This window comes from Pinus tabuliformis, chromosome 7, assembly GCF_031772625.1.
Source record: "Pinus tabuliformis cultivar Carrire ecotype Pingquan chromosome 7, CPIR1, whole genome shotgun sequence".
NCBI lineage: Eukaryota > Viridiplantae > Streptophyta > Pinopsida > Pinales > Pinaceae > Pinus > Pinus tabuliformis.
The window spans coordinates 1,649,195,075-1,649,220,609 of record NC_142293.1 but is presented as its reverse complement, the minus strand read 5'-3'; positions in this window follow the sequence as shown (position 1 = coordinate 1,649,220,609).

The following is a 25,535-nucleotide window of genomic DNA, read 5'->3' as shown; positions in this document are numbered from 1 at the left end:
TCACATTTGGTACTTGTCAGAGTATATCCCAATATGCATCCTACACAAAAGTTGGGCTTGATGGGATTTCTACTTATCTGTCCAATGAGTGAGGAGACACTTAGTTCGACAAAGCTTTACTTATGGCAGACACATCTAGTAAATTGATCTCCCTAAGTCCAAGATGCATGGTGTTCAACCACTTGGTATTTAAGATCAAGTCGTGTGACATACGACCGACAGATCTTTACCCCTGTGGTAAATTGATCTCGCCTAATATCTGGATGGAGTTTTCTTATCAGCTAGTTGGGCATGGGGTCATCAGATATGTTTCATTTATGGAAAATTGATCTCCCCTATTGTCTTTAATATAGGGTCGACATATATTTACCTTCATGGTAAATTGATCTCCCCTATGATGATTCTTCTTCTTTAGATCAAGAATGTTCAGCAGATGAGCAAAGGTGAGCAGAGATGAGCATAAATGAGACATGATATGATTCAATAATGATGATGATGAGACATCTGAGATGAGACTTATGATGTGGTTGATAATTCCTCCCTAGCTAAGAGGGAGTATTGAAATTTGGTAGCTCATGGAGAAATTCCCGCCATGGGAAAGCCCTCCTTACTCTAAGAACCCCCAACTAGCCCTTGGAAGAATTTAATTTGCACAAGGAAAAATGTTATTTTTAATGTGGAACCATGTTTACACAAAAAGTACAAGTCAACCTAAAGGAGGAAATTCGACCCCAAAGACCACATATAAATACAAGTTGCTTGACATCATTTGGAGGCATCACATCACTCATCCATTCATCTTCATTTGGTTCGATATTCTTTGAAATTACAGGTCCAAGTTCACATGTGCGAAGGAGAGAAAGGCAATCTGATTTCACTGTGTCGACTTTTTGTTTGGGATTGTTTTGACCGGCGTTGACTTGGGAAAGTTTGACTTCGTTTGACTTGGATTTTGACTTGTTTTGGGAGGCCAAGTTGATTGGCAAATATTTGGACCAAATTTTTCTAGGCATGTTGATTGTCATTGACCACAAAGTTGTATAGGGTTTGACTATAGGCCTATTATGGTTTGACCACACACTTTCTCTCTACGTTTACTAAGAGTTTGGGGGCTACTTCAATAGGATTTGACTGAGAGAAGAAGGCCACATATTTTGATTGGTTGACCGAGCTCTTTGGAGGTTGATTTGACTTTTGAATAGGGCTGGTTAGGGCTACATTGACTACTATTGACTTTGACTAGGAATTACAAATTTGAAGTTTGAATAGATTTGACTTTCATGCTCATATTTGATTGGATACTGGTTAGTTGATTTGGTTGGTCAAGGGTTTGACCTTTAACTATATGTTGGATGAATTTGGACTATGTATCTCTCTATTGAAAATTTAATGGAAATCTAATAGAAGAATAATTTGAAAAGGGTTATCCCTCTTGTGGGGCTTTTCCCTGATCTTTGACCAAATCTCTTTGTCTCTATTGTTCTTGGTTGTCTTCTATTGTGCAATTGGTTTACTATTCTATCTACAATTTCTTATTTATATTGGAAGATTGGAAATATATTGTATAATTGATTTCTATTGGAAGAAGAATTGTTATAAGTGATTGTTGCAACAAAGAACATTGAAAAATTAACATCAAGCAGAGCCTGTCACGTGTATGGGTGCTAACATGTACCTACCACATGTCACCTTCCATTCATCAAATCGGTTGGTCAAACTTCATTCCGCCTACCACATGTCACTCACTATAATTGCCATGTCATTGGATATGCCACCTATCATCCACCTGGAAGTGCCACATCACCTCTTTGCCACATCATACCATCTTAACATTTTTCTCTATTCCATCTAGTGCCCTATCCTCTGGCACCCTGGTATACTTAAGCTTTTCTTAAACCTATCAGGTACTACCGATCATGGTTCAATCATGGATTAGTGTGCATGATCCTATGTCTGGCATACTTAATCTCACTAAACAAGTCCAATGCAACTAATCATGGTTTAATCATTAATTAGCTAGCAAGATTAGAGGACATTGTTTTTTCAAAAAAGCAACTAATTTTAGTTATAAAGGATTTTTTTATTTCATATATCGCACCACGCCTTGACTTGTACACTAATATCATGCCCTATTTATCTTTATATCAGGGCCCACCTAGGAAACACCAAATTTTGTTCCAGGCACATAATGGAAATGCTAAATTTTATTCCATCAACCACAAAATTTTGTTCCATGTGGGCACTCAGTGGAAACAACAAATATTTGTTCTATCAATATGCTTTAGCCTTTTGTTACTTGATCTTGGCAATGACAACACACATTGACAACAAATAGAGGATCCATCTTGCCTCACATAAAGCTTGCTCCCACCATCTTTGCATTGAGACATATCACTATATTCCTTGGGAGCACCCCATTTGTCAAATCTATAGCTTAAATACTGAGACTAAGGACCACTTTATATTCTAATGCTTTACTTACTATGAGATTAGAGAACAGTTCGTATGTCTCTTCAGAAGCAAACCGGGAAGAGAATCAAAGTCTTTAAGTCTGATAATGGAGCAGAATTCATTGACTTTTGCAAGAAAGAATGAATCACGAAGGAGATGATCATGCCTTAGAACCCACAACAAAATGGATTCGTTGAAAGAAATAAAAATTCCATCATGGAAGTTTCCCAAGCTATGTCACATGATCAAAGGTTGTCAAAGTTTCTATGGGGAGAAGCTACAAATACTGTTGTCTATGTTCAAAATAGGACTCCTCATCAAGCCTTGAGTGAGAATACTCCCAAAGAAGTTTTCATAGGTGTGAGACCCAATGTTGGACACTTGAGGGTCTTTGGTTGCCCCATATACTTTCATGTGTTGAAGGACAAGAGGAACTATATGGAAGCCATGGGGAAGAAAGGTACATTTGTTGGTTATTGTGAAAATTCTAAAGCTTATAGAATATATCTTCCAGGTCAAAGGAATATAGAGTTTAGCAAGGATTTGATATTTGATGAAGATGTTTCTCTTGGGAAAGTAAGGGACACTCCTACCCCTGCTAATGTTGAAAGGAAGGATGATGTTATGGATACCCAAGAAGGTCCTTCTATGACTAGACCAGAGACTAAACTTTTCAATGATATTTTCGAACCTATGGACCACTTGGATACCCCTCTGCCTGATCCTCCTGCCAGAAAGAGATCACTATGGCTTCGTGATACTTTATAGGATGTTGAGAGACATGTTGTTGTAAGAAGAACCTTCAGGGAAAGAAATAATCCATTCCAATACTAGGGATATGTGGTAGTTATGAGCAACATACTATAGACTAAACCATGCACCTTTGAAGAAGTAGTGAAAGAGTAGGTATGGAAGGACATTATGGCAGAGGAATATGAATTCGTCATGAATAACGATGTGTGGGAAGTGGTTCTGAGACTCGAAGGAAAGTTTTTTGTGACTTATAAATGGTTTTTCAAGATTGAGCATGGTGAAAATGGAAGTATCAAGAAATACAAGGCAAGATTTATGGCTAGATGTTTCTCTCAGAAAGAGGGATAGGACTATGATGAAATATTTGCACCAATTACACGCTATACTATTACTTGATCTATTGTTTCCCTAGCTACAAGCCAGGGATGGACACTTCATCGAATGGATGTGAAGACCGTGTTTCTAGATGGTGTACTCAAGGAAGAATTATATGTTGAAAAAACCTCAGGGCTTTGAGGAGAAGGATAGGAAAACTCATGTGTGCAGGCTGAAAAAAAAACTATGTGGATTGAAACAAGACCCTGGGGCTTGCTATGCCCATATTAATAGCTACCTGATGAAGCTTCGATTTACAAGAAGAAACGTTGAAGTGAACCTCTACTTCAAATTCGTCCAAGGTATTCCCCTGATTTTAGTATTATATGTTGATGATATATTCTTAACATTTGGAGAGCCTCTTATTCTCAAGTGTAAGAGGGAGTTGGCTTCTTAATTTGAGATGAAATACCTTAGAATAATGCACTACTTATTGAGATTAGAGGTGTGGAAGATACTTGGTGATATTTTCTTTTCTTAAGGGAAATATGTTGTCATAATGTTGGAAACTTTTTGAATCATAGAATGCAAGTCCATGGCCACACCGATGGAGATGAATTTTAAGAATTTATGTGGAGAAGTTGCGGGACCTGATATGGAAAATCCCACTAAGTACTGATAGTTGGTTGGGGCATTGATATTCTTAGTGAACAATCGTCTAGGCATATGTTTTATAGTTAACAATCTAAGTCAATTTATGATCGAGCCTCTACATGCACATTAGGTCTCTACTGAGCATGTGTTGAGATACTTACATGGGACTATCAATCTTGGATTGAGATATACTACCGAAGATGTGAAACTACATGGATACACTGATTCTGACTAGGCTATAAATGTTATCAAAAGGAAAAGAACATCAGGGTGTTGTTTTAGTTTGGGGTATTCCATGATATCTTGGATGAGTAGGAAATAAAATTTTGTTTCTCTTAGCACGACTGAGGCTAAGTATATTGTTGTTAGCATGGGTAGCTGCAAGACAATATGGTTGAGGAAGATCTTTGGATAGTTGTTTGAGCAGGTACTGGATACGACATTGATATATTTCCATAACAAGAGTGGCATCCAGTTGGCATAGAATCCCATGTTCCATGACAAGTCCAATCATATTGAGATCAAATATCAATATATCCAGGATATGATGTAGAGAGGAGTCGTAAGACTCCATCAAATTTTGACTGATGTGAAAATAACAAACATTCTTACCAAGGCTTTATTGAGAGGGAATTTCTTGGTCTTCAAAGAGCAAATTGGACTGGTGGATGTGACTCTCCCAGGTCACAACTGATCACGAAGACTGAGCTATGCTCTTCTGCCCTTTGTGAGCTCCCAGGGAGTGAATAGAGTCAAAGAGCTCCCGGGTTTGTGGGAAATCTACACTATAGGGTTGTTAGATGCTTGTCCTTTTGATAAGTTGATCTCCCTTATCACATTTGGGACTTGTCAGAGTATATCCCAATATGCATCCTACACAAAAGTTGGGCTTGTTGGGATTTCTACTCATTTGCCCAATGAGTGAGGAAACACTTAGTTCGATAGAGATTTACTTATGGCAGACACATCTAGTAAATTGATCTCCCTAAGTCCAGGATGCATGGTGTTCAACCACTTGGTATTTAAGATCAAGTCGTGTGACATGCGACCGACAGATATTTACCCTTGTGGTAAATTGATCTCACCTAATATCTGGATGGAGTTTTCTTATCAACTTGTTGGGCATGGGGTCATCAGATATGTGTCATTTATGGAAAATTTATATCCCCTATTGTCTTTAATATAGGGTCGGCATATATTTACCTTCATGGAAAATTGATCTCCCCTATGATGATTCTTCTTCTTTAGATCAAGAATGTTCAGCCGATGAGAAAAGGTGAGCAGAGATGAGCATAGATGAGACATGATATGATTCAATAATGTTATGAAACTAGCTCACAAAAAGATAGAAAAGATAGATCAATGCCTTAGAAATAAGCCTCTTCGAGGGGGCAACCTCCTTTACGTTACACAAAATGAACAATTCTTAGATGATTCAAATGACAAAATCTCCTTTCTATATATAGGAGTCTAAGGGGTCACAATATAACCAAGCCAACCTAACAATAATAATATAAAGGCACAAAAATAACAATAGAGGGATTCTATGGGGCACAATAATAATAATATGGGGACAATAGGGGCACAACAATAATAATAAGGGATACAACGGCAATAGTGTGGGGGAATCACTATTATTATAGGGACCTAACATGCCCCTCTCCTTCAAAAATGTGTTGACCTCAATTCTTGAGTAGTTCTGGATACTTTTGTATAAAATTCTCATCCTCCCATGTGGAATCTTCAGCGATAAGTTCTTCCACTTGATGAGATATTCTGAAATTGATCGATTTCATAACTGTTGAGTTCTTGTTTCTGTGACTGCTTCCGGTTCCAATATAATTTTTCCTTCCTCGTCAAGTTCTGGAAATATTGTTTGAACTAGGAGCTTGTTACCTATAACCTTCTTTAAACATCAAACATGGAAAACTTGGTGCACTTGAGAAGCTGCAGAAGCTCTAATTTGTATGCCATAGTACCAATCTTTTGCAACACCTTGTACGAACCATAATATTTTGGTGATAATTTATTATCCTTCTTAGCTTGCTTGAGGGACATTTGTTTATATGGTTGTAGCTGTAGGAATAGCCAGTCACCTACATCAAAACTTCTTTCGCTACGATGTTGATCTACCTGTTGTTTCATTCTATTCTACGCCAACGTTAGGTTATCCTTTAAGATTTGGAGAACTTGTTGTTGATGCTCGATGTGATGCTCCACTACTTGAACCTTAGAATTTTCTATTAAATATGATGTGATGGATGGTGGATGATATCCATAAAGTGCCATAAATGGGGTCATTTTTGTTGCAATATGGAATTAAGTGTTATACCACCATTCAACCAGAGGCAACCATTTGACCCATTATGTCTATTTATCAGATATAAAGCAACGAAGATATCCTTCCAAACATTTGTTTACTATCTCAGTTTGCCCATCAAATTGAGGATGATAAGATGAGCTATGAGCTAACTGAGTACCGAGACAAGAAAAGAATCATGTCCAAAAATTTCCAGTGAAAATGGGATCTCTATCGCTTACAATAATCTTTGGGTTTCCATGTAGCTTTTGAATTGTTTCCAAAAATGCAGTAGAAACTGTACTGGCTTTAAATGGATGTGATAATGCACAAAAGTGTGCATACTTGGTAAGTCTATCAACTACCACCATGATGACACTCTTTCCTTCAGACTTGGGTAAACCTATGATAAAATCCTTTGAAACCTGCTCCCAACATTGGCTTGGAATGGATAAAGGTTGTAATAGACCTGGGGTCTTAATTGTTTCAACTTTATTTTTTTGGCAAACTAAACATTCCGCCACAAACTTTTGAATATCTGATTTAAGGCCATCCCAAAAAAAATCCTTCTTAACCCTATGGTAAGCTTTTAGAAATCCTAAGTGCCCTCCTAAGGGAGAAGTGTGCAATTCCATAAGAATCTTTTGTTTGAGTTGGGAATTCTTACATAGGTATAAGCGATATTTGTACCATAATGAATCATTTTTCCAGCTAAATATATCAGATGTACTGGAATCTTGTTGTAACTTTCGAATGAGTGCCCACACTTCTTCGCCATTCTTCCATTCCTCCCTTGCTTCGTTTATCCAATCTAGTTGTATAATAGAAATGGCACACAACAATTCTTCCACATCCTCATCATTTCTTGATAGTGCATCTGCCACAACATTTTTCTTCCCTTTTTTGTAGATGATTTCAAAGTCATAACCCAAAATCTTTGTGACCCATTTTTGTTGCTCTTTAGAGGATAATCTTGTTCTAAAAAGTATTTAAGACTATCATGATCCGTTTTTACCTTGAAGTGTCTTCCCATTAGGTAGGGTCGCCATTTCTTAAGTGCATGTAGTATTGCCAACATTTCCTTCTCATAAATAGATTTGTGTAAATACTTTCCCTTGATTGGATGACTTTCGAAAGTAATGGGTCTTTCATCTTACATTAAAACAACACCAATTCCATTTCCTGAAGCATCGCATTCCACAATAAAGGTTTTTGTGAAGTCTAGTGTAGCTAAGACCGGTGCTTGGCACATTGCCACTTTCAGATGTTCGAAGGCCTTTGTTGCTTCTGGAGTCCATGAAAATGTATCTTTCTTCAATAATGTTGTTAGAGGTGTTGCTATTCTCCCATAATTCTTAACAAACTTGCGATAATACCTTGTCAACCCGACAAATCCTCACACATGCTTTATGGATGTGGGGATTTTCCATTCCATAATGGCTTTAATTTTGCTAGGGTCTACCTTAACACCTTCATGAGATACAATATGACCCAGATATTCCACCTCTTGTACTCCAAAGAAACATTTGGAACTTTTTTCATATAATTGTTTCTCCTTCAATAGTTTGAGCACCCTGTCAACATGTTCAACATTATCCTTCCAAGACTTGTTGTAGATTAGTATATCATCAAAAAATACTAACAAAAATTTTCTAAGGAAGGGTTTGAAAATGGAATTCATCAAACCTTGAAATGTAGAAAGTTCATTAGTAAGGCCAAAAGCATGACCAAAAATTCATAATGACCCTCATGAGTTTCTAAATGTTGTTTTCAGAATGTCTTCAGTTCTCGTTCCGATTTGATGATATCCTGAATGAAGATCCAACTTGGTGAAGTAAATTGATCCATGCAATTCATCCAATAATTCATCAATGACAAGAATGGGAAATTTATCTTTAATAGTTAGCTTGTTGAGCTCCCTATAATCTGGACACATGCGCCATGATCCATCCTTCTTGTGCACCAATACTACTGGAGCAGAGAAATAACTTTCACTAGGTTGAATTATACTAGCCTCTGGCATTTCTGAAACCATACGTTCAATTTCACTCTTTTGGGCATAGGGATATCTGTACAGCCTAATGTTTGGAGGAACACTTCCTGGAATCAAATGAATAGCATGATCATGATCACGAATAGGTGGGAGACCTTTGGGAGTCTCAAATACCTTGGAATGATTGTCCAAGACCTTTTGGAGATCTGGAGAAATAGATGATTTCGATGTGGGAACCCCTAGTAAACATAATTGTGCAATTACACCTCGTTGTTCCCTCTTTAGAAGCTTTGTCATACCGTTAGAGATGATTATCTTTCCCGGTTTCCCTTCAATACCCTTTAATTCAACTTCCTTTCCTTCCGCATAAAATTTCATGAAAAGTTCTTGAAAATTAAAAGCTATTGTACCCAAGGATTGTAGCCATTGGACTCTTAGTACAACATCAGCACCACCCATTGGAATGGAAAGCATTGGGCTATTCAATACATATTGTCCCATGGATAGCTTGATATTATGGCACTTTCCAGAGCAATTTATGGTTCCTCCACTTGCAACCATCACTTGACACTCTAGTGTTGGATATAGGAAGAAATTAAATTCCTTTACTATCTTACAATGAATAAAATTATGGGTACTTCCCGAATCAATCAACACTATTACCTTTTTCTTCTTGATATGTCCTTCTATCTTGATAGTTTGAGTGGTAATTCCAGCCAATGCATTACAAGATATGGTCAGATTCATTTCTTCTTTATCTAGGGTTTATTCCTGGACTATATCCTCTTTTTTTGATATTTCTTGTTCCTTTCCTTCCTCCTCTTCACAATCTATGTAGAATAATTTCTTCTCAGCACACTTATGACCTTTAGTGTATTTGCTATCACAACTGGAACAAAGCCCTTTCGCTCTTTTTTCTTCCAATTGTTGTGGTGTCAACCTTGTAGGTTGTGGAAGGCTAGGGGCCACAACACTTCCATCTTTATAGTTGTGAGTGGTAGGCTAATTGGTTGCCATAATTTTTCTTTCCATTTTTCTTGCTAACCTGAATGCCTTCTCCAATGAATCAGGTTCCCAAAGGCGAAGCTCATGTTGGATATTATCCTTTAAAGTCCTTATGAGCACATCAATCCTATGCTCCTCTGGAATATCTTTTACCCTTATGTTCAATTTTTGGAAGTCCTCAATGTGCTCCATCATTGAACCCTTTTGTTTGAGATTTATCAATTGGCTAAAAAAGGTGTTGCTTTTTTTATCCTCCTAATGTGCTATCATTTCTTCCGTAAAAATTGCCCAAGTGACAATTTGTTTATGAGAAAAAAAACATCAATACCATACAAACTGATTTGGTTCCAAATATAAAGTTTCAATACGTACCTTTTGTGTGTTTTGCACATTATGGAGATCAAAAAATTGCTCCATCTGTAGTATCCATGTTCCAGGATCCTTGCCATCAAACTTCCTCATATAAATTTTTGGAACATGGTGGGTCTTCAATCCAACATTAGAGTCTATGAAATCATGATTAACATTTCTTTTGTTCTCATCATGAGTTTCCTTTACTACCCTTTCACCATTAGTGACCATTTCTTGTAGCAACTTATTCAAATTTATCTTCAATTCTTTCATCTTATTGTCCATGTCATTCATCTTAGCACCCATGCCATTCATCTTAGCTTCCATCTTAGCATCCATGCCATTCATCTTAGCTTCCACGACATTCATCCTAACTTGCATGCCATTCATATTAGCTTCCACGCCATTCATCTTGGCTTCATTTACCTTTAGTGAGAGTGAAATTTATTGTACTTGGTCTTGTAATTTTGATATATCATGTTGCATTTCTTCCTCTTCTTCATGAGTCATGCTAGAGATTTCAGGTTGCTTACTAGGTGTTTCCATTTTCTTTCTTCGGGGCATTAATTAATGCTAATAATTCTTCACTATTCGCTTTGAATTCCTTCAAACTAATTTTTCAAACCAATCTTATGCAAAATTAAAAAAAAACTACACACCTTTTTTTTTTCACTTTGTAAGAGCTCGATATTGAATCTGTTGTATCTCTATAACTACGGATCTTGAATATCTGAAATCTCGTCCTACGGTAGCCCTTTGAGTCCTCTTTCTAACCCTGCAAGTCTGATCAAGATTGGATTCTCCAAGGAAGAGTTATGCCAAATCTCCCATGGTGACCTGATTATAGACTAGTTCAGTAGAGAGAACTTGTATGGCATACCACATGTCACTATTTCGACCTTAGTACCTAAAACTGATACACAGAAAACTACAAGCCGTACTCTTTCTGAAACTTCTTATGAAATTTCAATATGATGCTCAAAATAAAAGTTATGGGGATTTTCCCCCGGTCACCTGTTTGGAATGTAATTCAGGAGTCTTAAAAAACCCTAACTTCCTTAGATCATACCTCTGCAAATATAGCGATACAAGCTCTGAAATTCGGACCCAAAGTTCAGAACGATTTCGGCTCAAATGAGATTTTTTTGTAGTTTCTGAAACGTCGCAGAAAAAAAGTTATAGAAAAAATGCCACGATGACCTGTTTGGAGTAGCGAAACCCTAGAATCCAAAGCTCTGATACCAAATGTTATGAAACCAGCTCACAAAAAGATAGAAAAGATAGATCAACACCTTAGGAATAAGCCTCTTCGAGGGGGCAACCTCCTTTACATTACACAAAATGAACAATTGCTAGATGATTTAAATGACAAAACCTCCTTTCTATATATAGGAGTCTACGGGGTCACAATATAACCAAGCCGGCCTAACAATAATAATATAAAGGCACAAAAATAACAATAGAGGGATTCTATGGGGCACAATAATAACAATATGGGGACAATAGGGGCACAACAATAATAATAAGGGATACAACGACAATAGTAATGGGGGAATCACTAATATTATAGGGACCTAACAGTCTTCAAAGAGCAACTTGGACTGGTGGATGTGACACTCCCAGGTCACAACTGATCACAAAGACTGAGTTATGCTCTTCTGTCCTATGTGAGCTCCCAGGGAGTGAATAGAGTCAAAGAGGTCCCGAGTTTGTGGGAAATCTACACTATAGGGTTGCTAGATCCTTGTCCTTTTTATAAGTTGATCTTCCTTATCACATTTGGTACTTGTCAGAGTATATCCCAATATGCATCCTACACAAAAGTTGGGCTTGATGGGATTTCTACTCATCTGTCCAATGAGTGAGGAGACACTTAGTTCGATAGAGCTTTACTTATGGCAGACACATCTAGTAAATTGATCTCCCTAAGTCCAAGATGCATGGTGTTCAACCACTTGGTATTTAAGATCAATTCGTGTGACATACGACCAACAGATCTTTACCCCTGTGGTAAATTGATCTCGCCTAATATCTGGATGGAGTTTTCTTATCAGCTAGTTGGGCATGGGGTCATCAGATATGTTTCATTTATGGAAAATTGATCTTCCCTATTGTCTTTAATATAGGGTCAGCATATATTTACCTTCATGGTAAATTGACCTCCCCTATGATGATTCTTCTTCTTTAGATCAAGAATGTTTAGCAGATGAGCAAAGGTGAGCAGAGATGAGCATAAATGAGACATGATATGATTCAATAATGATGATGATGAGACATCTGAGATGAGACTTATGATGTGGTTGATAATTCCACCCTAGCTTAGAGGGAGTATTGAAATTTGGTAGCTTAGGGAGAAATTCCCTCCATGGGAAAGCCCTCCTTACCCTAAGAACCCCCAACTAGCCCTTGGAAGAATTTAATTTGCACAAGGAAAAATGTTATTTTTAATGTGGAACCATGTTTACACAAAAAGTGCAAGTCAACCTAAAGGAGGAAATTTGACCCCAAAGACCACATATAAATACAAGTTGCTTGACATCATTTGGAGGCATCACATCACTCATCCATTCATCTTCATTTGGTTCGATATTCTTTGAAATTATAGGTCGAAGTTCACATGTGCGAAGGAGAGAGAGGCAATCTGATTTCACTGTGTCGACTTTTTGTTTGGGATTGTTTTGACCGACGTTGACTTGGGAAAGTTTAACTTCATTTGACTTGGATTTTGACTTGTTTTGGGAGGCCGAGTTCATTGGCAAATATTTGGACCAAATTTTTCTAGGCATGTTGATTTTCGTTGACCACAAAGTTGTATAGGGTTTGACTATAGGCCTATTATGGTTTGACCGCAAACTTTCTCTATACTTTGACTAAGAGTTTGGGGGCTACTTCAATAGGATTTGACTGAGGGAAGAAGGCCACATATTTTGACTGGTTGACCGAGCTCTTTGGAGGTTGATTTGACTGTTGACCAGGGCTGGTTAGGGCTGCATTAACTACTATTGTCTTTGACTAGGAATTACAGATTTGAAGTTTGAATAGATTTGACTTTCATGCTCATATTTGATTGGATATTGGTTGGTTGATTTGGTTGGTCAAGGGTTTGACCTTTAACTATATGTTGGATGAATTTGGACTATGTATCTCTAGATTGAAAATTTAATGGAAATCTAATAGAAGAAGAATTTGAAAAGGGTTATCCCTCTTGTGGGGGTTTCCCTGGTCTTTGACCAAATCTCTTTGTCTCTATTGTTCTTGGTTGTCTTCTATTGTGCATTTGGTTTACTATTCTATCTACAATTTCTTATTGATATTGGAAGATTGGAAATATATTGTATAATTGATTTCTATTGGAAGAAGAATTGTTATAAGTGATTGTTGCAACAAAGAACATTGAAAAATTAACATCAAGCAGAGCCTTCCACGTGTCTGGGTGCTGACATGTACCTACCACATGTCACTTTCCATTCACCAAATCAATTGGTCAAACTTCATTCCGCCTACCACATGTCACTCACTATAGTTGCCATGTCATTGGATATGCCACCTATCATCTACCTGGAAGTGCCACATCACCTCTTTGCCACATCATACCATCTTAACATTTTTCTCTATTCCATCTAGTGCCCTATCCTCTGGCACCCTGGTATACTTAAGCTTTTCTTAAACTTATCAGGTACTACCGATCATGGTTCAATCATAGTCAATCATGGATTAGTGTGCATGATCCTATGTCTAGCATACTTAATCTCACTAAACAAGTTTGATGCAACTAATCATGGTTTAATCATTAATTAGCTAGAAAGATTAGAGGACATAGTTTTTTCAAAAAAGCAACTAATTTTAGTTATAAAGGATTTTTTTATTTCACATATCGCACCACGCCTTGACTTGTACACTAATATCATGCCCTATTTGTCTTTATATCGGGGCCCACCTGGGAAACACCAAATTTTGTTCCAGGCACATAATGGAAATGCCAAATTTTATTCCATCAACCACCAAATTTTGTTCCATGTGGGCATTCAGTGGAAACAACAAATATTTGTTCTATCAATATGCTTTAGCCTTTTGTTACTTGATCTTGACAATGACAGCACACACTGAAATAGAGGATCCATCTTGCCTCACAGAAAGCTTGCTCCCACCATCTTTGCATTGAGACATATCACTATATTCCTTGGGAGCACCCTATTTGTCAAATATATAGCTTAAATCTTGAGACTAAGGACCGCTTTATATTCTAATGCTTTCCTTACTATGAGATTAGAGAACAGTTCGTATGTCTCTTCAGAGTTTCACTTGGTTTTATCTAAACACTCATGGCTTATGAAGACCATAAAATCTTATAGTCATCTTCCTCCAAAAGATGTTCAACCTTCTTTAATGAATTCCTAGGGGTTAATTGCCTATAACAACATGCACCAAGTTAGTTAACTCACACTTCCTACTCCTTAACACTAGTAAAAAGAAGTTTCATGACCAACTTTCAAGCTTAAAAGATAAACCTATAAAACATCATAAACTTAATCACAACAAAAATCTTACACCCATCTTGCATTTCTCTATAACCTTAAATATTAAAAATACTTCTCCATAACAATATGTCTTAAGGAAACCTGCATCTCCTCAAACTTGTTCACTTCCCATCTGCCATTGCTTCTTAATAATTTTCCTCTTTTAGATGTTTTATTTCTTAACATATCTCTTTGTATTTTCCTTAACATCTTTACATATTATATTCTTTCCTCTTTTATAAACATTCAGTCAACAATATTTAACTAAAATACAATGCATATGTTTGAAGAAATAGCTCCAGCAATTATATCCAGAGTGAACATTTTGATTTAAAGTCCAGACCACATCAGATGAAAATTTGTTATTTATGCAATGTCCGTTGATAGAATACAACACAAAAAAATTTGCACATCGAACTTTCTATGAAATTAAATTAAGCATTGAAACCAAATTTTGTTACAAAGAAAGGAAGATTTCCACCGGGAAGAGCATATGAAAGCTGAAAAATATTTATATTTTCGTTACATGATACGATTTCGTGTCTAAATCGCATTTCAATTCAGATCTGCAGAGCAAAACTGTAATCTTGATTCCCATAAACAATATTGTCATCCGTAAAACTGCAAAACTGTAAGAAGATTTCGGTAGTGGATGTGGCGAATGGGTATGGATTTCGGTAGTGGATGTGGCGTATGGGTATGGATGTGGCTAATAGGTGGGGAAGTTTTATCTCTATTACTTTCGTCTTCTAATCTAAACAAGACTATGCAAATCTGAGAACTATCAGAACTGTTACGGGCTTGATTTCTCCAAGTAAAAACAGAAATTGATGATTTCAGCCACAGAGAAAAATTGATGATTTCAGCCACAGAGAAAAACTTCAAGACTCTCAGGACGCAAATCTTCCATTATCGCCTTCATCTTTGAAGCCACATATCGCAGGAAAAACCGAGTGCAGGCCATCCATGAGTTCGCTGTTGCTTAGACTACGCTCTTCTGCTATTGGCAGCAGCGTTTTCCGGAAAGGCCGCCGTTTTCCCAAATATACCCTTTGCCGAGGGACGATTTCCATCCACATTGGGTCAGCTGGTGCAGTCTTCGGAATTGCCATTAGCAGAGTCAAAATCTGGCCGGAAAACACAAATCTTAAATTAAAATCCTTGCTTTCTTTCACAAAAACCTAAGGGAACTCTTTTGCAAACTCCGATAGGAGGCATTACCAGAGTCAAAATCTGGCCGGAAAACACAAATCTTAGATTAAAATCCTTGCTTTCTTTCACAAAAACCTAAGGGAACTCTTTTGCAAACTCCGAGAGGAGGCTGTAGCTAAAATGTTTTTAATAACAGAAATTGTTTGCAGAGCATGCAAATCAGAAATCTCTGAGCAGAATTCGAGTTGTGATTTCCATGACGCCTGGTGTTGGCTGCGATTTGCTGTGCTTCGGATTCAAAGGGCCCGGGGATCACCGGCGGCTTAACAGATAAGAAAACTTGTACGTTCGCCGCAAGAATATTCGTAATCAATAACGATGCGCGGAATCAATTTCCTCGTCATGGCCCCTGGTTTTCTTTTCAAACAAATTGAAGTAGGTTGACTTGGTAATCCATCAAAGAAATTAAATCATTTTTGTGGTGTGACTTTCAACGTTTAGGACCAAAATAATATTGGTGAAGGATTTCTATGACCTTCATAGAATAAAAAATATTATTTTTCCTTTTAAGAATATACCACAATGTACTACCTTCAGGAAGCCACTACTTTTCTTGCTGGTTAAGAGTACTATTTAAATCATAGTCCATAAAGTATACCCTTATCTCGACCTTTGTTATTTTACATGGAAAGCCACGAACATGGGATGTACAATTTTTCCCCTAGGTAACCTCAAGAAAGGGATCTTGCACAATCATAGATGTCGAGGGACACTATTATTAGTCCCTGCCTCCGGCATAGCAGGGACTATAGCGTTCGATACGGCGTTGACTTGCTATTAATTTTCACGTTGACCGTCAATTTCTACGGGTTAAGTACTGTTTAACCAAAGTTTATGCTGGGCTTATGCTGGGCACTTTCTTTGCAAGAAAACTTTAACCAAAGTTTTCAGTTTACCCTCTTATTGCCCGCCTCACTTGGCCCGATGTGCACGCAACTTAATTTATCCTAAGTTCTCTCTGGTGCCTGTTCTCCGTGCCCTGCATGCAGTGCCCTGCATGCTGCAAGTGCCAGATGTTTGAAGTCTATGCAGAGGCGTCCACATTTGTCCAAAAATAATTGTTTACGCTTCTTCCTGTACGTAGGATTAGTGGCAGCATCAATCCAGCTTGATAGAAGGGCGAATGCACCCATTTTCACCGGCCTGGTAAAACAGACAGCAAAATCACAGGGGGTTGCTAGCATTGTTTAAAATCTGTCGATAAATCCTGCAGAAACAAGGCAGCAGACACAGATATCTGATCTCTGCCAGCGTGATGGTAATGACCAGAAGAACAAACCCCTAGAAAGAATTTATAGGAAATTTTGAAGGAATATTCAATTGGAAAGTTGTCATTTGCGTAGTTCAGGTCAGGTTCTCCTTACTTACCTTTGCGTTTAGGCTTTGAGGGGAATCAATATAGGGACCTTACTAGCGCCCTTTCGTCTCTGTGTTTGCTTGCTCCACTTCTTTCTCCGGAATCAATATTTCTGTGCAATTGTGCAATTTTGTAATTCAAGTTTCAGTAATTCCATTAATAGCTTTCAGTAATTCGCCAAAGCACACTATCAGTGATTCCATTAATAGCTTTCAGCAAAGCACAATATGAAGAAATTAATAGCTTTCAACAAAACACAATATGAAGAAATTTTCACAGTAAATTTTTATTGATGATTCAATGGGAATTATATACTTCACAGTCAATTTTCAATTTTCATTTATGATTGAATTCTATGCAATTGTGCAATTTTGTAATTCAAGTTTCCGTAATTCCATTAATAGCTTTCAGTAATTCGGCAAAGCACAATATCAGTAGTTCCATTAATAGCTTTCAGTAACTCAGCAAAGCACAATATGAAGAAATTTCCACAATTAAATGTCACATTTACTTAGCTACAGCTATTGCGAGCCATTAAGGGATTAGGAAGGCAACAAAATTAAGGATCGAAAATCAATTCGGCAAAGCACAATATGCTGATGAACTAAGTCAATTATGAAACATCGCTCCTACAAACTACACACTGCAATTACGCCTAGGACTTTGCTAGCAAAGCATCTGCATAAACAAATCTACCAAAAAACATAATCTGCAACTTATAACAGATAGACGAAAACTTTTGCATGCGCCCAATTCAATATTTGGGTCTGTCATTTTAAGAGTAACTCACTTCCGTAATAGGCAATAAAGGGGAAGACTTACATAGCTCTCTCACAAAATACAAGGTACATAAATTAATATGAAAAGCCAATACAACTAAATTATACCATGCTCGATTCTGCATTTGTCGTTGTTGCGGTGATGCTCCATCGTCGCTCTTCCAGCTCCTCCATCAGACCCTTCCATTTCCCCACTGTGTAAATTGCTTCCACAAGTTTCTTTCCCTGCAGATCAACTACCCATTTCCTTCAGCTCTCCACCAATGTAGGCCCCACTCTCTGTATGCAAACACCAAGAATGTCTGCTAATGAGCTCTGAAATTCATCCAATAGTTCCGTAAATTCACCAGATGTGCAATCTGTATTCTTGCACAATTTGTAAGACCAGTTCCCTGCCGCTACCTTCTTCCAATCCACAGAGTCTTCTCTATTTTCATTCACCTCAGCCTGATCTTTACTTTCTTCCGCGAGATTATTGATTGCGTGAACTGCCTGTCGCGCTGTTGAAATACCCGTGGACTCTCGAGGTACTGCGCGTAAGGATTCGAATAGACCATCTGCAATTTTACTCAGCAACTTATCGGTTTCTTGATTAGACTCATCGACCAAATCCACAAATTCATATGCCTGAAAGTATGCCTGTAAACCTGTAAACAACTTTCTCCTGCAGGGGGAGACATTAGGTCTATTATATTGATCAATGATAAAGCCGTCAGCTTCCAAGATTGTTTGGTAAGATATATAAAACGCTTTTCCACGTTTAATGCAGGGCCGAGATATCTCTTGCACAAGAACTTCAAACTCGTTTCACTTCGTCCTGTTTCAGTATCCAAGCACTTAATGCCTACACATCTTGCAGACAATTTTTCTGTCAAAAGCTTCACCAGGTCAGCAAATTTGTTGCCTTCACTATGGCCGTCTATCAAATTTGTTCCCTGACTCCAAATCCACAGGGTGCAGAACCATTCTTCCAGTTCGAAAATATCATTAGGGGGAATCCAGTTCGAAAATATCATTAGGTGCAGTGGTTCCGCGACCTCAAATCGACAGGCTGCAGAACCATCCTTCCAGTTCTGAGCGCAGTGGTTCCCCGACCCCAAATCACTAGGCTGCAGAACCATCCTTCCAGTTCTTGCTGCGTTTCTGCGTGAGATAAGGTGGCATGGAAAATATTCAAAACGTGGCTGCTTTCTAGTTCAATCAATAAATGTCGTTGCAAGTGTTACTTGGTTGTTTTGGTATTTGGACGTGTGTTCATAATAAAAGCGAACAAAGGGCTCACCCCTATTCCGGCACACCTCCGATGTGGTTTGGTGTCATTGGCTTGGTTTTCCTCCGCATGCCACCTCTTTCTCTACAATACGTGTTCACCCACATAAATACTATTTCAAGTTTACCCACCAAAAACTCCAATACGTGCTCACCCACATAAATACTATTTCAAGTTTACCAGGCAAAAAATACAAACCTCTCTGTGCATTGATTTAACTATTAAAATCTTATAAAAAAATTTGCAGTCTACTATTCATATTGTATTTCAGTCTATTAATCATATTATACAATTTTATATCTGATTATATAAAATTCATCACTCAATCAAATTATGATAGTGCAAAATTGCAGGGTAGCTCTATTACCGGGTTGAGGTTCAAACCCTCTCATAAAGCACACCGACACACGCAGAAGCACACGACAATGTGACTGGTATTACGATCCCTTTCCCAACAGAATGGGAAAACAGAGACAATGGGTAAATGAAGAGATGAAACAAATGGGAAAACAGAGGCAATGGATAGAAGAAGAGACGAAAATGAACATGCATACAAGTTCCCTTTCTTCAATGATACTCGCAGACAGGAGTTGGAGCTGTTCAAAGCTCTGATTCCTCCGGATACAAGTGGCACACATGGAGCTGTTCAAAGCTCTGATTCCTTATGGATACTGGATAATGGAACCACAACTACGTGGAGAACATGCATAGTCTCTTATAGGCAGGGACTGTCGCTACGCAGTTGCCCTTGTTGGAGAGAATGAGAATAGATATTGAAGTATTCATGCATATTTTCTGTTAAGAAAATCGTTACAAACCATAGTTTAGAGTGTCATTAAATTTGCGTTTATATTTATGTAATTGATTATACCAAAATTGTATACAAAGTTTCTGATTTGAAAGGTTTAGAAATATATTTTGTTTTTATGGAAAAATTAAAATTATTATAATATTTTTATTTATTTTGTATGAAAAGGAATTGACAAATGTGTCGTATAATACAGGTTTGATTGTTGTTAGTACTACATCTCTATGACTTATGATCTAAGTTCGTTTCCATTGCACCCATGGCAAAAATATATTATAATGTAAAGGACAAATAAAAGATAATAATTTTTTATAAAGTAAGCTAAAATTTGTTAAATCACCTTAGATCTATTTTAAATTCGGATCTATCAATCGTTTTGAGAAATCAATTACAGAGTTAAAATAGATCTAAGTTGGTATTCTTGCATTCCATAATAGATTTCCTCAAACTTTTAAATAGGCTTTATCAAAACAAATACCATAAACAAATATCATTTCCATACAATACCACGAGCTTGAAAACTATGGTAATTTTATAGTTTAATTTAACTTTATAATTTTATAGCTAAACTTATTATTATTAATTATATTTTTTTTATTTTTATAATTTTTGCTTTATATATATATATATATATATATATATATATATATATATATATATATATATATAATTTTTTTTAATTTTTTACCAAGTTAAATTTTTTATGTTGAATTACAACATCACTTCTAAAAGCCCTTGTGGTGAATTTTTTTTGTTGAAATTAGTGTAGCTCTTTTTCCATTTACAATCTCTAAAGTTGGTAGAGTTATAGGTAGTCCTTCTTGTCTTTACTATGGAGATATTCCTACTTTACTATAGAGACATTATTTTAAAAATAGCCTTTGTTACAATATCATAGCCAATATTATGATTTATCAATACCACATGTCCAAAAAACTCATTTTATATGACACTTGTACCTATAACATTTTTTATATTAATCAATTTAATTAAAAATGCAAAAATAACCTAATTATTATAAAAATAAATCTCACCCTTTAATGTGTAAATACTATAAAAAATATATATATTTTTTAAAATATTTTTAATTAAAATTTAATAATTATTTATAACTTAATTAAAATTCTAAAAATTTGACCCGGATGCGGGTGTTAACATTTGCAATTAATGAAATGGCCTTCCGTCCAGACACTTGGCCTGACAGAAGGCAAGAAGGAGATCATCCGGTACGCATGATCGACGTTGATATATGGTTCAAAGCAGGTGACTTAACGTTGGCTCAGTCTCGAAATACGCTGCAATTCAATGCGCGCATGGCTCCTCTGTCCTGGTTCGAGCTCATCAGCATGGAACGCCTTCATTCCCCCGTTGTGGTAATTGCCTTTGCTCTTTATATTATTATGATGCCTCAGTTCTCTCATCCAGTCTCTCCTGTTGCCTTAGTGGCTTGGCTCCGAATCAGTTTGGGCTCCAGTAGTATCCCTGTCTCGTCGAGTTTCATCTGTCTCAGCCGTTATCTCAGTTTTTCTGGCTCTGTTGCAATGCCTCGCAGTCGAGGTATTCCGCGGCGGGGGGGTCGTTCCGGTATCAGAGTTAGCCCCTCTCCTTTAGAGCCCCAGCAAATTACTCCAATTGCCTTGGTCCTGCCCTCTTCTCCGCAGTCAGACCAGGAAATATCCATTCCAAACAGCTCCTACCAGACTTCCAGATTTGTTTTCCAGAGTCGGCTCAACAGACCGACGGTTACAGTGAATTTTTCTATGTTTGTTACTAGGGAGGAAAGCCACCACCCCAGCTCGACACCTCCGGCTTCCTACAATTCCCAGGATGACAGCGTCCTGCTCGGAGATATGACGGGGCTGGTTTTTCATGCGAACTGCATCAATGAGGGAGCCCCTGCTCAGAATGTGCCTCAGCAACCAGCTCCTGCCAAGGAAGACGACAATGTTTGTAAGCCAGCTCATCGCCCAACTGGACACTTACATTTGGTCACGGATTCAGCTGGAGAGCCGCTGCTGGACGAAGAAGGGTTTGTTACCTGGGTCGCCTCTCCAAGCCCGGCGAAGGAGGAAAGGCAAGCTTCTCCAAGTCAGGCAGACTGATTCTCCTCTGGGTGCACGCTATGTTTTTTGACTCTGTGTCTATGGTTTTACAGTCTAATTCTCGTGTCTGTTTTAGTCTTAGGCTTCAGATGGTAGTCTTAGACAATTCAGACTTCTTTTTCTGTTATAAAGTCAACCATGATAGAAGACACTGTTTTTTGAAATTACTGAAGGGCGGGAGAACCATAGTCTGGATATTTTATGTCAGCATGTCAGGGACTGTAATCAACCTCTTGAGGTCTGCATTGTAAATCCGGTGGACAGGACAAACTGTAAAGTCCCTGAGTTTGTGTTCGAGGAATGGCCTCGGCCTCCTTTGAGGCTCTGAACTTTGTACATATTTTTTCACTTTTTTAATAGATTAGTATTTACCGAGAAAAAAAAAATTCTAAAAATCTTATTTCAAAGTAAACAGTAAAATGCTTTTATTTAGAAAACAACTATCATTTTAAAAATAAAAAATGATAAATAGAGACAAGTACATGGAACTGAATTGTACGCTTAATAAAAACAAACATGTGACACAGTTGAAAGCCTAAGTGCATGAAACTGAATTGTACGCTTGAGAAAACCAAACATATGACACAGTTGCTTTTGTACGCTAAGAGTTTGGCACATAAAAGTGTATTAATCAATTCACCACGTGGTGTCACATTTTCCTCCCCTCAATGTACCAAACACTACACCACTTGTACACATACTCATCGATAACTCCCTTCCTCTCTGCGATGGTTGTGGACATTATTGGCCGTCAGTGTCCACGCTATTATTACACACCATTTTTATTGATGGCTAAGTTCCACAGGGATCAAGGCATCCAATTGAGAAAATTGCTATGTACTATAGTCACTTTTGATATCAAATTAATGAACCTACATTGTAATATTCGTATAATATTTGTAAAAGAATAGGTAGTATCTATTATTTGTGGATTAATATACCTGGATAATGCTTTGCAAGCTAAATCGATTATTTTGCGATCTATTGTAGATCTTCTAGGAAAGGATACTACAGCAGATGATGGTCATTCTTGTAATATAAATAGTAAGTTACATAGAAAATCATTGACTTTTTGAATTTTAATTAAAATGAACATACATTACTTATTTAGAGAATGATTAAAGAAACTAAAAATATTTGCATGGATATCTTATTTAGGTTGTAAAACAGAGGTTAAGGTAAGGTGATTTGGGTGAAAACTAGGATAATTATGGAAGACAACACTTTTAAAAACACTTTTCCTCCATTCTTTTGCATTCTTTTTCTCAGGCTTGACTAACATCCTTTTGAACATAAGATTTTCACCCTATTCTTGTTAAAGCATCATAAAATTATCTCCAATAAGTGATGCCTTGTGAGTCCTAGCCTTATTTTTCCTTCCATGATGGTGTTTCTCTTAACATTTACATGTCTTATGTCCTTCTATTGTGCATTTTGTAGCAAATAATGACATACTTACCTCTAAATATTATAAAACCTCTACCTCTACTACTATTGTTACCTTATCCAACAAATTGATTGTTAATAGTTTCATCCTAGTTACTATAACTAGATAGTTCTCTTGTATCATTCGCTCTTCCTCCACCTTTAAGATCTCTTAGTCTAAATTTTTGTCACTTGTTTCTTATTCAACCTTTTCTCCACCTTCAAAATTATTTAATACTCTTCATCAATGGTATGAAAATGATGGGTATTTGTTTCATCTTCGATTTGAAACTTCAATCCATTAACATATGTCACTACTCTCTAAAATTATAACTCGTTAATTTATGATTTATGTCACAATCTAAAAATTCTTTAACACCCCTAGAAAAATATCTCCTTCCACCTCAAATTCATTGTTGGTTTGCACAAACTCTATGAGTAATTAATAGGAAATAATTTCTTCCTTGTTCATACTCACCATTTTCTTCTATGTTTAATCTTCTCTTGCTACTTGTTGATTCTACTCTTTTACATAATTCAATTTCATTATTTCAAAAATGATTTCCATTGGAGTTACAAAACATTTTCATACTCAAAATATCTATCAAGCTCCTTTATCCAATCAATCAATAAGCCTCTACTTTAAGCTACCATCATAACAAGAAAAATATATCCTCGAGTCACCTCCATCGTTAAAAAAATCAAATGCATCACAAGGTTTTGTTCATCATCGTGGTGTTATTTCGCTATCTCAACTTATTATTTTGAATCTACTACAACTTTGAAATGTCCAACTTTGATGTTCTCCAATTATTTAAATATTTCCCTCAATTCCTTTAATTCTTAATTTGTCGTGCCTCTTTGGACTACTCTAACATCCTTATGAGTTTTCATGTAGTCGACGATAAGACTACCATTCACATTCCTCCTTTAATCTCAAAGTTTTTTGTCGCAACTCTTCTTTCAAAAATCAAACATTGTAATGACCCTCTCACAAGTATCATCGTGACTAGAATTTGCATGAGAAAAAGATTCACTAAATCAATGCTCTGAAGCTAAATAGCTTTAATACCACTTGGTGCAAGTGTTCAAATTGTAGGAGAGTAGAAATTTACCTACACACAACAATAAATATGTCTTAATCCAATGAAATAGAGTATATATAAATACATGAAGCATTTTCCCAACATAGGCAAACTATCTTGTTTGTGAAATCTACCTAGTTGAGTGAATATCTCAACATCACACCATTCTAGGAAGCATCTAGTTAAAGAGAACCTCTCACATCCAACTAGTTCCAACAACCTCATAATGGAGGAGAATTCATTTCAAATGAGTTCATTGACTTTTGCAAGAAAGAAGGAATCAAGAAGGAGACAATCGTGCCATACAACCTTCAACAAAATGGAGTGGATGAAGGAGAGAATATGACCATCATGGAAGTTTCCCATGTTGAGATTGCAACAAGATGATGGAGCTTAGTGAAAAGAGTCACCTTCACTAAGTGGGCCCGCAGGCAAATTATGGCGCAAGTTCTATTTTTTGATCCTAGCAGGGATGATCACAGTATGGGTGATCACAGTATGGGTGACCACAGTATGAGTGATCACAGCATGAGTGATCAAAGTCTGGCTGTCAAAAATAGAAAAGTCAAATATTATTGTCTCATAATAATATTTGGACTATAAACTTGATCTTATTCTCTTGGAGCACTTCAGGATGAGCTACGGATGTGGTACATGCAAATCCCAGAAGGAAATACGTGGCTACCTATGGGATGACTAATATTTGCATGCAGGACTTCAGTTAGAACTCAAGTGAGTTGAGTTTAGTGGACTGGAGGTGCAGTTGATGGAGTTGTGTTCAGTTTAGCTTTGTTAAACTGGTTGTATTTAGTCTAGCTGGCAAATAGACTAGAGATGAGTTGGGTGAATTAGTTATTAGTTAATTCACAAGTTATTAACTCATAATGCAACTATAGAATACATCAGTCAACTCAGTTGCATGTCAGTGCATGTTCAGTTCAGCAGGGACAGGTGTTAGAGGATCAGATTGCTATCAGTTGTGACTATAGCTGTGCATGATGATTTGCACAATCAGAGGGATTGAGTATGCCAATGAATTGGCCAATACTAAGAATTGTAGCCTGTGCTCACGTCCAACACAGTGTGAGTGATTCTTTGCAGGTGCAATACGAGTTTGGTAAACCATTCTCATCAGTTCTTGAGCAGGTATTGAGCTGGA